This window comes from Sus scrofa, chromosome 3 (assembly GCF_054392235.1).
Source record: "Sus scrofa isolate SSC_HxYL_T2T_F1_AM1 chromosome 3, Sscrofa_HxYL_maternal_Yorkshire_Landrace_v2.0, whole genome shotgun sequence".
Classification (NCBI taxonomy): Eukaryota; Metazoa; Chordata; class Mammalia; order Artiodactyla; family Suidae; genus Sus; species Sus scrofa.
This window is the reverse complement of record NC_139385.1, coordinates 71,410,624-71,422,821: the sequence shown is the minus strand read 5'-3', so window position 1 is coordinate 71,422,821 and position 12,198 is coordinate 71,410,624. Positions and strand designations below refer to the sequence as shown.

Genomic DNA, 12,198 nt, shown 5'->3' with positions numbered 1-12,198 from the left:
AGGTAATGAAAATGAGGATGCGGGTTCGATCCCTGGCCTCACTCAGTGGGTTAAGGATCCAGCGTTGCCATGAGCTGTGGTGCAGGTTGCAGAAAAGGCTTGGATCTGGTGTTGCTGTGGTGGTGGTGGTGGCACAGGCCGGCAGCTACAGCTCTGATTTGACCCCTAGCCTGGGAACTTCCACGTGCCACAGGTGAGGCCCTAAAAACCAAAAAAAAAAAAAAAAAAAAAAAAAAAAAAAATGGAGTTGTCAAAGGATGAGATAACGTCATTTGCAACAGCATGGATGGACCTAGAAGTTATTATATTAAGTGAAGTAAGTCAGGCAGAGAAAGGTAAATACCGTATCATTTCACTTATATGTGGAATCTAAAAAATGATACAAATAAACTTATTTACAAAACAGAAACGGACTCACAGACATAGAAAACAAACCTATGGTTACCAAAGGGGAAGGGTGGGGGGAGGGAAGACTTGGGGGCTTGGGAATGGCAAAGACACACTGTGATATATGGAATGGATGGTCCACAGGCACCTGCTGTACAGCACAGGGAAACCTCCTCAGTATTCTGTGATAAACTATATGTATAGCCGAATCACTGCTGTACAGCAGAAATTGACATAACATTGTAAATCAACTATACTTCAATACAATTTAAAAAATAAAATATAATAATAAAATGAGGTGTCAGAGTCCGATAGAAGGCCAAAATAAGGTGATGAAAAGACCCCCAAACTCCACAGAAAAGGTTGGTCATTCTGGAGGGGCTAGGAAGCCCTGGAGGTTTCTAAGCAGGGATATCAAGAGATCACAGATCCTTGGTTCAAAAGAAAACAATGGACTGAGAGACTAAGGCACCCGGGCAGCGGGGACATGGGAAGCAGAGGACTAAGGGGCAAGCTAACTGTTGAAGCCATATGTATGCACAACCTGAACTAGGCAGGGGAGCCCAAGGCAATGGGAAGGAGGGAACGGTTTAGAGAGACCCAAACTGGCTAAACACCACTGGTAGGATGTGGAGAATGAGGAAAAAAACAGAGACCACTAGGAGTTCCCGTCGTGGCACAGTGGTTAATGAATCCGACTAGGAGCCATGGGGTTGCGGGTTTGATCCCTGGCCTTGCTCAGTAGGTTGGGCATCTGGCATTGCCATGAGCTGTGGTGTCGGTCGCAGATGCGGCTCAGATCCCGTGTTGGTGTGGCTGTGGCATAGGCCGGGGGCTACAGCTCCGATTAGACCCCCAGCCTGGGAACCTCCATATGCCGAGGGAAGCGGCCCTAGAAAAGGCAAAAAGACAAAAAAAACCCAAAAAACAAAAAAACAAAAACCGAGACCACTAGAGGACTGCCAGATGTCTAGTTAACCCCCCAGGGGCTTCCAATTCTCAGTCTCTTCCACCCTTGCCTCGAACAAGGGGCCATGTGCCTGGCATGGGAATCAGCGTCGGGAAGTCATTGGTGGGCAAGTCGTTTGCTTCCTGCCCTCATGGAAATCATGTCTTGCGGGGAGGGGTACAAGCTAAGCAATTTAAACACAAGGTGGGGTTGGGAACAAATATGCACCATGAGGAGGCAACTTTGGGAAGCAGAGCCTAGAGAAAATCATTGATGAATGGCGAACCAACATGAGAATCAGGGCTAGACCTGGCCATTCTGGTGGAGGCACCTTAACTCAGGCTACACCAAGGGTTCTTTAGAAGGTCCATGCCCTACCCCCACTGGCCAGCCTTTAGAGGCATATATAATAATCCACATCTTTAGTTAGTGAGGGAGTTTCCTCCAGGCGCCTAAGAAGAAAGCTCAGAGTTCATCTGGCCTAGAAAAACATCTTGTGATAATGAGGGTGTGGAGTGGCAAAATTTTCTTTGCTGAACAGCAGGTGGGAAGGTATAACCAGGTAGGCCTTTCTGGAAGGTGACTTGGCAAGAAATATAAAGTGCCTTGGAAAGATACATTCCCTTGACCCAGCGATTCTTCTAGAAATCTATCTCAAAGAAAAAATTCAGGATTTTTTTCACTTAACAAGACATCAGGAACCTGAAACTGTTTACATCAGCAAAAACTTGGAAAGTACCTCATTGGCTAACAACAGAGAATTTGCTGAGTAAATTCATCTGGTGGAATTCCATGCAGCCATTAACATCTGCCAAGGTTGTTTTAAGGTATGTTTTGAGTAGGTGTGTGAATAAGTGAGTTTTATTTTTATTATGGAATAAACCATTTTGGTTAAGCACTGAGCAGCACAGAAATTTAAGTTAAAGAATTGTGCATGCAAAAAGAATAAAATAATGCCATTTGCAGCAACATGGATGTAACTAGAGATTCTCATGGTAAGTGAAGTAAGTCAGAAAGAGAAAGACAAATACCATATGATATCACTTATGTGTGGAATCTAAAATATGGCACAAACGAACCTAGCTGCAAAACAGAAACAGACTCACAGACATAGAGAACAGACTTATGGTTGCCAAGGGGGAGAGGGTAGGGGGTGGAATAGACCAGGAGTTTGGGGTCAGTAGATGCAAACTATTACATTTGGAATGGATAAACAACAAGGTCCTTCTGTATAGCACAGGGAACTATATATAATCCCCTAGGATAGACCATGGTGGAAAATAATATTAAAAAAAGAATGTATAGGGAATTCTTTTGTGGCACAGCAGGTTAAGGATCTGGCATCACTGCAGCAGTGTGAGTCGCTGCTATGGCATGGGTTTGATCTTGGCCCTGGAACTTCTGCATGCTGTGGGCTCAACCAAAAAAAAAAAAAAATTGCGTATATACACGTATGACTCAGTCACTTTGCTATACAGCAGAAATTGGCACAATATTGTAAATCAACTATAATAATAATAATATAATAATAATAAAGCCAAGGATATCTCAACAAAGCAAGGATTTTGCTGAGTAGTAAAGTACCAATGTGGGCTCCTTAATTGTAATAAATTGACCATCTCAGTGTTAGAGGTTGTTAGAAGCAGAAACTGGGTCTGAGGTCTGTGGAAACTTTCTGTACTACCTTTATAATTTTTCTGTAAATCTGAAACTACCCTGAAATAAGCCATTTATTACTCTCATATACACACACACAACGTTCTGCCAGCCTGCTATTTCATCGCTACTAAAAAATAGGAGGATCTTTACAGAGACACCTGCTGAAGATGAATTTTATAGATGGTCCATGCCAAACACACCTGCCTCAGGAGAAAATACAGAAAACACTGGAGCCCAGTGACCAGGCCTTCTCCAAGGGCAAAATCTTCTCGTCCATTCTGATCCCAAGACCAGATCTGTTCACATGTGTGAAAGAAAAAAAAAAAAAAAAAAAAAAAAGATTTCACGCAAAGACCTAAAGTTGGGTGAAACTATACCAATGGTATTCGACCCCATTTGAACAAAGAAAATATCTGATATTTAAAAAAAAAAAAAAATCCTGGCTCAGTGGTTAAGGAATCCGACTAGGAACCATGAGGTTTTGGATTCCATCCCTGGCCTTGCTCAGCAGGTTAAGGATCTGGCGTTGCCATGAGCTGTGGTGTAGTTTACAGATGCGGCTTGGATCCCGCCTTGCTGTGGCTCTGGTAAAGGCTGGTGGCTACAGCTCTGATTGGACCTCTAGCCTGGGAACCTCCATATGCCTCAGAAGCGGCCCTAGAAAAGGCAAAAAGACAAAAAAAAAAAAAAAAAAAAAAAAATTGTAGAACTCTTCTGGGAAAGGATGGTGCTGTCAGCTGCCCACCCTGGCCTGGGCGAGGCCCACAACCCCACTGGATACATGTGACAGGGACACAGCCCGGTCAAGTGACCCGACCTCAATCTAACTGGGTCAGTCACGCCAGTACTGGGTCCCCACCTCACGGACATCTGCCATCAGTGCTGAGCCAATGCTGACCTGGGGGCTCCGGTGTTGGGGGCTCTGAAGGCAGGCCCCACCCCAGGACTCGGCCACCCTACCACTGGCCTGCACCCAGGTCCAAGGGAGCATTTTTGTTTTTGTTTTTGTTAAACAAAACTGGAAAAGAAAGTAAATAGGAGGTATATACTCTTTGTCAAAAAGGAAAAAAAAATGCCTTATATAAAATGAGGAAGTACCGCTTGCCGGAGGGGCTACAAGGGAGCCGGCTGGGTCAGAGCTACCAGCAAATTGTGCCTACGCCTTGATACTTTTTTTAAGGAGGGTAAAAGGAACTTTAGTTATGAGATTTTTTTATGTAGAAGAAAATTAGCAAAAAAAGATGCCTTTGATCTCTTTTTTTGTTTTTTACCTTTTTTGCATATGTTTTGTAAGCAACAATTGTTTTTGTATATAAAAAAAGAAATCTTCTAGGAAAGTACTGTGCCAATATCTATGCAATTGAAGCACACATACACCCTTTGACAAAGCAGCTTCTCTTTGAGACTCACCCTTAAAAGCTGGCTGCTGCAGGATGTGAGAGCACAGGGATGAGGGCCCTCAAAGCGGCACCGTTCAGAGCAGCCCCAACTGGGAAACCACAGGACATCCATCCACGGTGCAACGCCACAAAGTCATCACAGTCCTGGAAAAGAACAAGCCCTTTAATGGGAAGGAGGTTCTTGATGTCTTGTTAGGTGAGAAAAGCAAAGTCATGGAGGAGGAAATGAGGAAGGGGATGTGGGGGGTGGCCGATGGATGGGTATAGGGTTTCCTTCTGGGGTGATGAAAATGTTCTGGAATTAGATGATGGTTGCGTAACGTCATTTGGGGGTTTGTCTGTTTGTTGCTGTTTTTCTTTTTTGGCTGCCTGGAGAGCATATGGAGTTCCTAGGCCAGGGATCAGATCTGAGCCACAGTTTTGCCCTATGTCACAGCTGTGGCAATGCGGGATCCTTAACTCACTGTGCCTGGCCCCATACTTAACTTGTGTCCCAGCGCTCCAGAGATGCTGCCCACCCCCTTCTGTCCCAGTGGGAACTCACATAACATTGTGAATGTATTAAAAGCCATTGGGAAAAAATAATATAAAATAAGAGTCATTGAAGTGCAGACTAAATTGGTTAAGGTGGTGAATTTTATGTGTATTTTACTTCAATTTTACAAAATAATAATGAATAAATCCTATATATGTGAGTGCTTTCAAAAAATTATTGTGCATGCTCTAAAGGCTCTTGATGATAAAAGGAAGTTTCTTTTTTGATAAATGGAATTTCAATTTAAATGACAAGTATAATAGATTTTCTCAACTGTTTATAAATATACCTCTTCCAAAAGAGAGACTGCACCACATGGAAATATGCAAGAAATTATATCACTTTTCAAATTAACTCCACACATGCAGTATGCTGTAATATACTGAAGAATCTGCATTGTACATTGTAGAGACAGTTATTGAATTATTAGTGTCTTTTTACTATAGTCAACTACATTTATAACTGAATTGGAGTGTACTATTTTAGTATATGAATTACTTAAATTATGATATTCTTAAGGTGAAGAACAGATTTTTTTTTTTTTAAATTAGGGCTACACCCACAGCATATGGAGGTTCCTAGGCTAGGAGTCCAATCAGAGCTGTAGCTGCCAGCCTACGCCAGAGCCACAGCAATGAAGGATCTGAGCAGCGTGTGCAACCTACACCACAGCTCATAGCAATTCTGGGTCCTTAACCCACTGAGCGAGGCATGGGATCGAACCCGCAACCTCACAGTTCCTAGTCAGATTCGTTTGCACTGAGCCATGACGGGAACTCCGGTGAAGAACAGATTAATGAAGTATGTTACAAATACATTTGTGAAATTATAATACCTTGGAATAGTGACAGACAAAAACCCAGAAAACATAATCTAGAAAATCTAATAATCTGGCATTTTCTAAGTCTGATCTATGCTTGGTTATTGAATTCTTACTGTATTATAAAAATCTGAAGCATGCCAAAAATTGTCAAGAGGAAAAGTAAAAACCAAAAATAAATTTGATCCCAATTCCACCACTTAGAGACAGTTTGCTATTGACAGAAATCATCCTTCCAGATGCTTCTATAGTCAAACATACAGATAAGAATGAAAATGAGGAGTTCCTTGGTGGTGCAGGGGGTTAAGGATCTGGTGTTGTCACTGCAGCAGTTTGGGACTGCTGCATGGCACTAGTTTGATCCCTGGCCTGGGAACATCCATATGCCTCGGACATGGCCAATATATACATATCTTAACACCAAAATTTATAACTTCCTAAAAATAGCCGTTTAAATTAAGAAAAAAAGGAGTTCCTGTTGTGGCTCAGTGGTTAACAAACCCGACTAGGAACCCTGAGGTTGCGAGTTCAGTCTCTGCCCTTGCTCACTGGGTTAACGATCTGGCGTTGCCGTGAGCTGTGGTGTAGGTTGCAGACGCGGCTTGGATCCCGTGTTGCTGTGGCTCTGGTGTAGGCAGATGGCTACATCTCCGATTGGACCCCTAGCCTGGGAACCTCCACATGCCTCGGGAGCGGCCCAAAGAAATAGCAAAAAGACAAAAAAAAAAAAAAAAAAAAGAAAAAGAAAAAGAAAAAGGATAACATTAGGAATTTTAAGTCATTTTAAAAAACAACTTGTTTCAATTTTAGACAATATTGATTGACTTCCAGCCAAGACACACAGGGAAACAAACATACATATTTTCTCCCATTTTCTCTCCCCTTGCCTCCTCCCTTTAATTTTGTTGTTTGTATTATTTACACACAGAAAAAATATTTACACGCCATTCTTTTTTTTTTGCTTTTTAGGACCGCACCCACGGCATATGGTATATTAGTGTATTCCCAGAGTTCTGCCACCACCACCACCACCACCACGGCATTAGGCTACGGGTCTAATCTGAGCTACAGCTGCTGGCCTGTGCCACCGCCACAACCACACCAGATCCCAGCCACATCTGCGACCTACACTACAGCTCAAAGCAACATCAGATCCTTAACCCACTGATCGAGGCCAGGGATCGAACTCTCAACCTCAGGATTCCTAGTTGGATTCGTTTCAGCTGTGCCATGATGGGAATTCCTACATTCCATTCTTTTGCCACAATTCCCACAATGGCCCAATTGGTTCTGTATTGTAGGGGATCTGGTGCTCATTATTGTTCTTTTACCATGACTTCTCCATTTCTATTTTTGGAGTCAACCTTTCCTTGGTGGGATGTTGTCATCAAGTCGATTTTTGTTATCCTAGCGGTCTCATGGGTTCTTGCACACTTCAAAGGGTTTGTGTCTTTATACTTAAAGGGAAAATTGGGCAAAAATTCTTGCGTCATTCTTTCCCTCAGATCTTCCTAGACTTGGCTTCTTTGTCTTCTGATGTTGAGTGATGCTTAGGGGGAAGCCCAAGGATAACTGATACTTCCTTGTTGTACAGGACTTGCTGCTTCTACTTGGATACACTGAAGTTCTCGCTCTTTCATTCACATCCCATTAAATCTGCCCTTTAAAAATACAGCTCTGTACTTTAAAAGTGTAGAACTCAGTGGTTTTTTAGTATATTCCCCAGAGTTGTGCCACCACCACTATCTATTTTCAGAACCTTTTTATAGTCCCCTAAAGAAATCCTGTATTGATTAACATATACCTACCATACACACAATGCTGTGTATAAAACAGATAACCACAAGGACCTACTGTATAGCACAGGGAACCATACTCAATATTTGGTAACAATCTATAAGGGAAAAGAATGAAAAAAGAATGTATATATATACATGGAACTGAATTCCTGTGCTGTTCATCTACAACCAACACGACATTGTAAATCAATTATACGTCTATTTAAAAAAAAAAAGAAACCTCATATCAATGATCAGTTACCCCCATGCCTCTCTCCTCCTTGCTCCTGGCCATCTCTAATCTGCTTTCTACCTCTAAAGATTTGTCTATTCTGGACATTTCGTATGGATAGAATTATATAAGTCGTCCTTTGCGATTGGCTACTTTCACTTAGTATAATGTTTTCCAGGTTTACCTGTGTTGTAGCGTAGATCAGCACTTAAAGGCCTTTTTAAGGCCAAATATTCTTTCATTGTATGAATATACCACATTTTGCTTATGCATTCATCAGCTGATGGACATTTGGACTGTTTGTACCTTTTGGATATTATGAAAATGTTGCTATTAACATTTGTGTACAAGTTTTTTGTGGACATACAATTTTAATTCCCTTGGGTATACGCCTAGCAGTGGAATTTCTGGATCATATGAAGAGGACAGTCTTACTCTTAATCCCCAAGTTTTTAATTCCACATGACCTCACCAACCCCTTTTGGATTTAATCTCTATAGACTGAACCTACAGTTTCCTGCTTGGTCTGGTAGTCACCTTGCTTTAAGGGTTGGAGGAAGAGGCCCATGAAAACTTTCAGCTGTTTTCACCCTCTGTCTCACCCCTACTTTACACAGTATTGGGTGCCTTCATGGGGTCTACAGACACTTTGTTTTAATTATTATTATTATTTTTTGGCCACACCCACAGTATATAAAAGTTCCCAGGCCAGGGATTGAACCCAGCCGCAGCTGCTGCAGAGATAATGCCAGATCCTTAACCTGCTGCATTACAGCGGGAGGTCCCGCAGACTTTAAATGATGTCTTTCTTCACTTTACTAGTTCGGTTGCCTCTCGCTACTTCAGCCTCTGTCTTTCAAAAACTTGTTGAAATCTCTCAGGTACTGATATCTCCTGACCCCTGTAGGTGTGAGGCCCTGTTATATTCCTTCACTGTCATTTCAGGAGGGTTTTGGGGAGAAGAGGCTATAAACACTGGCTTGTTTAACTGGAAATTGCACTAATATGCGTGTCTTTCTGGCCATTGCTCATCTTTGAAAGAAAACAGCTATTTGTTAAAAATTAGCTTAGAGATGGGTGTTCCCATTGCAGCTCAGAGGTAACCAAACCAACTAGTATCCATGAGAACATGGGTTCGATCCATGACCTCGCTCAATGGGTTAAGGATCCGGCCTTGCCATGAGCTGTGGTGTAGGTCAAAGACACAGCTCGGATCCCATGTTGCTATGGCTGTGGTGTAGGCTGGCAGCTGTAGCTCTGACTGGACCCCTAGCCTGGGAACCTCCATATGCCGAGGATGTGACCCTAAAAAAAAAAAAAATTAGTTTAGATAAAGATGAGGCAAGGGATCTGGACAGACCACAGGTGTTTGTTTGTTTGTTTGTTTTTAGTATTTACTGCTTTTATTTTATTTTATTTTATTTTATTTTATTTTATTTTATTTTATTTTATTTTATTTTATTGTCTTTTTAGGGCTGCGCCTCTGGCATATGGAAGTTCCCAGGCCAGGGGTCGAATCAGAGCTACAGCTACCGGCCTATGCCACAGTCACAGCAACATAGGATCCGTAACCCACTGAGTGAGGCCAGGGATCAAAACTGTGTCCTCATTGATACTAGTCGGGTTCATTACCGCTAAGCCACAATGAGAACTTCCAGACCACAGTTTTAAATTGACATTTTTGCTTCAAGCATTATATCACCAAATCTGGTTTCTCCTCTGTCTGGGGCCTTATCTTCCCAGTTTTCCAGATAAAGGGAATCAGTGTGGTGACACTCCCTAAGACAGGCTTGGTCTTCTGCCGTTTGGGCTGCTATTAAAAAAAAACAAATGATAGGCTGGGTGGCTTAAACATTATTTCTTACAGTTCTGAAAGCTAAGTCCAAAATCAAGCCACTAGCAGGTCTGGTGTCTGGTGAGAGCTTGCTCCCCGGTTCATAGACTGTTGTTTTCTCACTATCTACACCTCCCACCCCTGTACAGAAAGGGTGGGGGAGCTCTGGGGTGTCTCTTTTTTAGGGCCGCACCTGCGGCATATGGAAGTTCCCAGGCTAGGGGTCGAATCGGAGCTACAGCTGCCAGCCTACGCCACTGCCACAGCAACACGGGATCCGTAACCCACTGAGCGAGGCCAGGGATTGAACCCATATCCTCATGGGTACTAGTCAGATTTGTTTCTGCTGTGCTTCAAGGGGAACTCCTAGGGTATCTTTTATAAGGGCATTACTCTTGTTCGTGAGGGCTCCACCCTCATGACCTAATCACCTCCGAAAGGTCCCACCTCCAAATACCATCGCACTGGGGATTGGGTTTCAACATATGAATTTTGAGTGGACACATTCAGTGTAGAGCAGACCTTCTGACACTTCTTGCTCCCTCCTTCCCCCTCCCACATCTCCCCTGCCCCCCAGCTAGGAGGTGAGGACATAGATAATTAATATGGCCCTGAAGCATGGCTTCTCCATTACTTCTACCTCCCCACTCCCTATATCCTGCAGGATGGAGTTCCTTCTCTGGAGTCTTTCCAGCTGCTTGCCTTATGGTTCCAAACAATGGACCATTAAGACGAGCCTTCTGGAACAGTGCCCTTGCCTTTACTTCACAGTACATGGCTTCCTTGTGTCACTGAAGCTGGAGACGGGTGCAAGAATGTACAGCACTGCCTGTAATAACCAAAAGCTCGAAACATGCAAATGACTGTTACCAGGAGGATAGGTAGACAGTGTCACATTCATACAACAGAACACAATTTATCAGTAGAAATGAGTGGACTATAGGTGGGTAGAGCAGCATAGATGGGTCTCAAAAACATAGACTTGAGTGAGAAAAAGTAAGTCACAGAAGATAAACACTGTGATTTCAATGAAATCCAACACCCCCAAATTAAAATGTATTGTATAGGAAATTATACAGGAAGATTAAAACTCTAAGAGGTACAGGGAGTTTCCATCATGGCGCAGAGGAAATGAACCCAACTAGGAACCATGAGGTTGTGGGTTTGATCCCTGGCCTCACTCAGTGGGTTAAGGATCCAGTGTTGCTGTGAGCTGTGGTTTAGGTCGAAGACGTGGCTCAGATCTGGCGTTGCTGTGGCCTGGCATAGGCTGGCAGCTGCAGTTCCAATTCATCTCCTAGCCTGGGAACCTCCATATGCCGCTGGTGTGGCCCTAAAAAGACAAAAAAACAAAAAAAATCCAAGAAGTACAAACTATTATGTATAAAATAAGCTATAAAGATATATTGTAAAAGTAGGGAATACCGCCAATATTTTATTTCATTTTTTTGCTTTTTTTTGGGGGGGCCGCATTCACAGCATATGGAGGTTCCCAGTCTAGGGGTCCAATCAGAGCTGTAGCTGCTGGCCCATGCCAGAGCCACAGCAATGCCAGATCCTTAACCCACTGAGCAAGGCCAGGGATCAAACCCACAACCTCACGGTTCCTAATTGGATTCATTTCTGCCGAGCCACGGTGGGAACTCCTCGCCAATATTTTATAATAACTATAAATGGAACATAATGTTTAAAACTTGTGAACCACTATATTGCATACCTGTAATTTGTATAATACTGTACATCAACTGTACTTCAATTTAAAAAAAAAACAAGGAGTTCCTGTTGTGGCTCAGTGGGTTATGAACCTGACTAGTATCCATGAAGACCCAGGTTTGGTCCCTGGCCTCACTTAGTAGGTTAAGGATCTGGTGTTGCTATGAGCTGTGGTGTAGGTCACAGAAGCAGCTCAGATTCCACATTGCTGTGGCTGTGGGGTAGGCCTGCAGCTGTAGCTCTGATTCAGCCTGGGAACTTCCACGTGCTGCAGATGCTGCCATAAAAAGAAAAAGAAGTTTTGTGCAATTTTCTGGTGGCTCAGTTAGTTAGGGATCTGGTGCTGTCACTGCTGTGATTCTGGTTGCTGCTGTGGCTCGGGTTTGCTTGTGGGCCTGGGAAACTTCTGCATGCCGCGAGCACAGCCAAAAAGAAAAAAAAATAAGTTTTGCGACTTCCAAGATTTTTCTTGAGGGGGTGAACCCATGGAAGTTCCCAGGGCCAGGGATCGAACCAAAGCCACAGTGTGACAACACTAGATCCTTTCTACTAGGCCGTCAGGGAACTCCAAGATTGTTTATTTTTGAAACCCTTGAAAGAAAAATAGCTTTAACTGGAAAATGGCTTGTGTACTTGTTTGGAGCGCTGATGCAACAGTGACAGAGGAAAAAGCAAAGGCACCTCACTTCCATCTGGACCATTCTGACTCCTAGAGGGGGAGGGGAAGAGAGTGAACAGGAGCCTGGGAGGAGAGATGGTTCAGGTGAGAACTGACTGGTCCAGGGTGAGGCCGGATCCAGTGCTGGAGAGGACCTGTGACCACCTCAAAAGGCATGATACCTATAGGAAGCATGGATACCTTTCCCTACTCAGTGGCTGGATCTATTCAGG

The 12,198-nt window shown here is 43.3% G+C and overlaps 1 long non-coding RNA gene across 2 annotated transcripts in view; it reads right to left on the bottom strand.

Annotated features, from left to right (window-relative positions):
* LOC106507373 (uncharacterized) overlaps positions 1-12,198 on the bottom strand; it is a 51,191-nt gene that overhangs the window by 23,600 nt on the left and 15,393 nt on the right. For both annotated transcript variants that reach the window (XR_014841559.1, XR_014841560.1), the window contains one exon: positions 4,406-4,539. This is a non-coding gene — a long non-coding RNA (uncharacterized LOC106507373). The remainder of the gene's footprint in view (positions 1-4,405; positions 4,540-12,198) is intronic.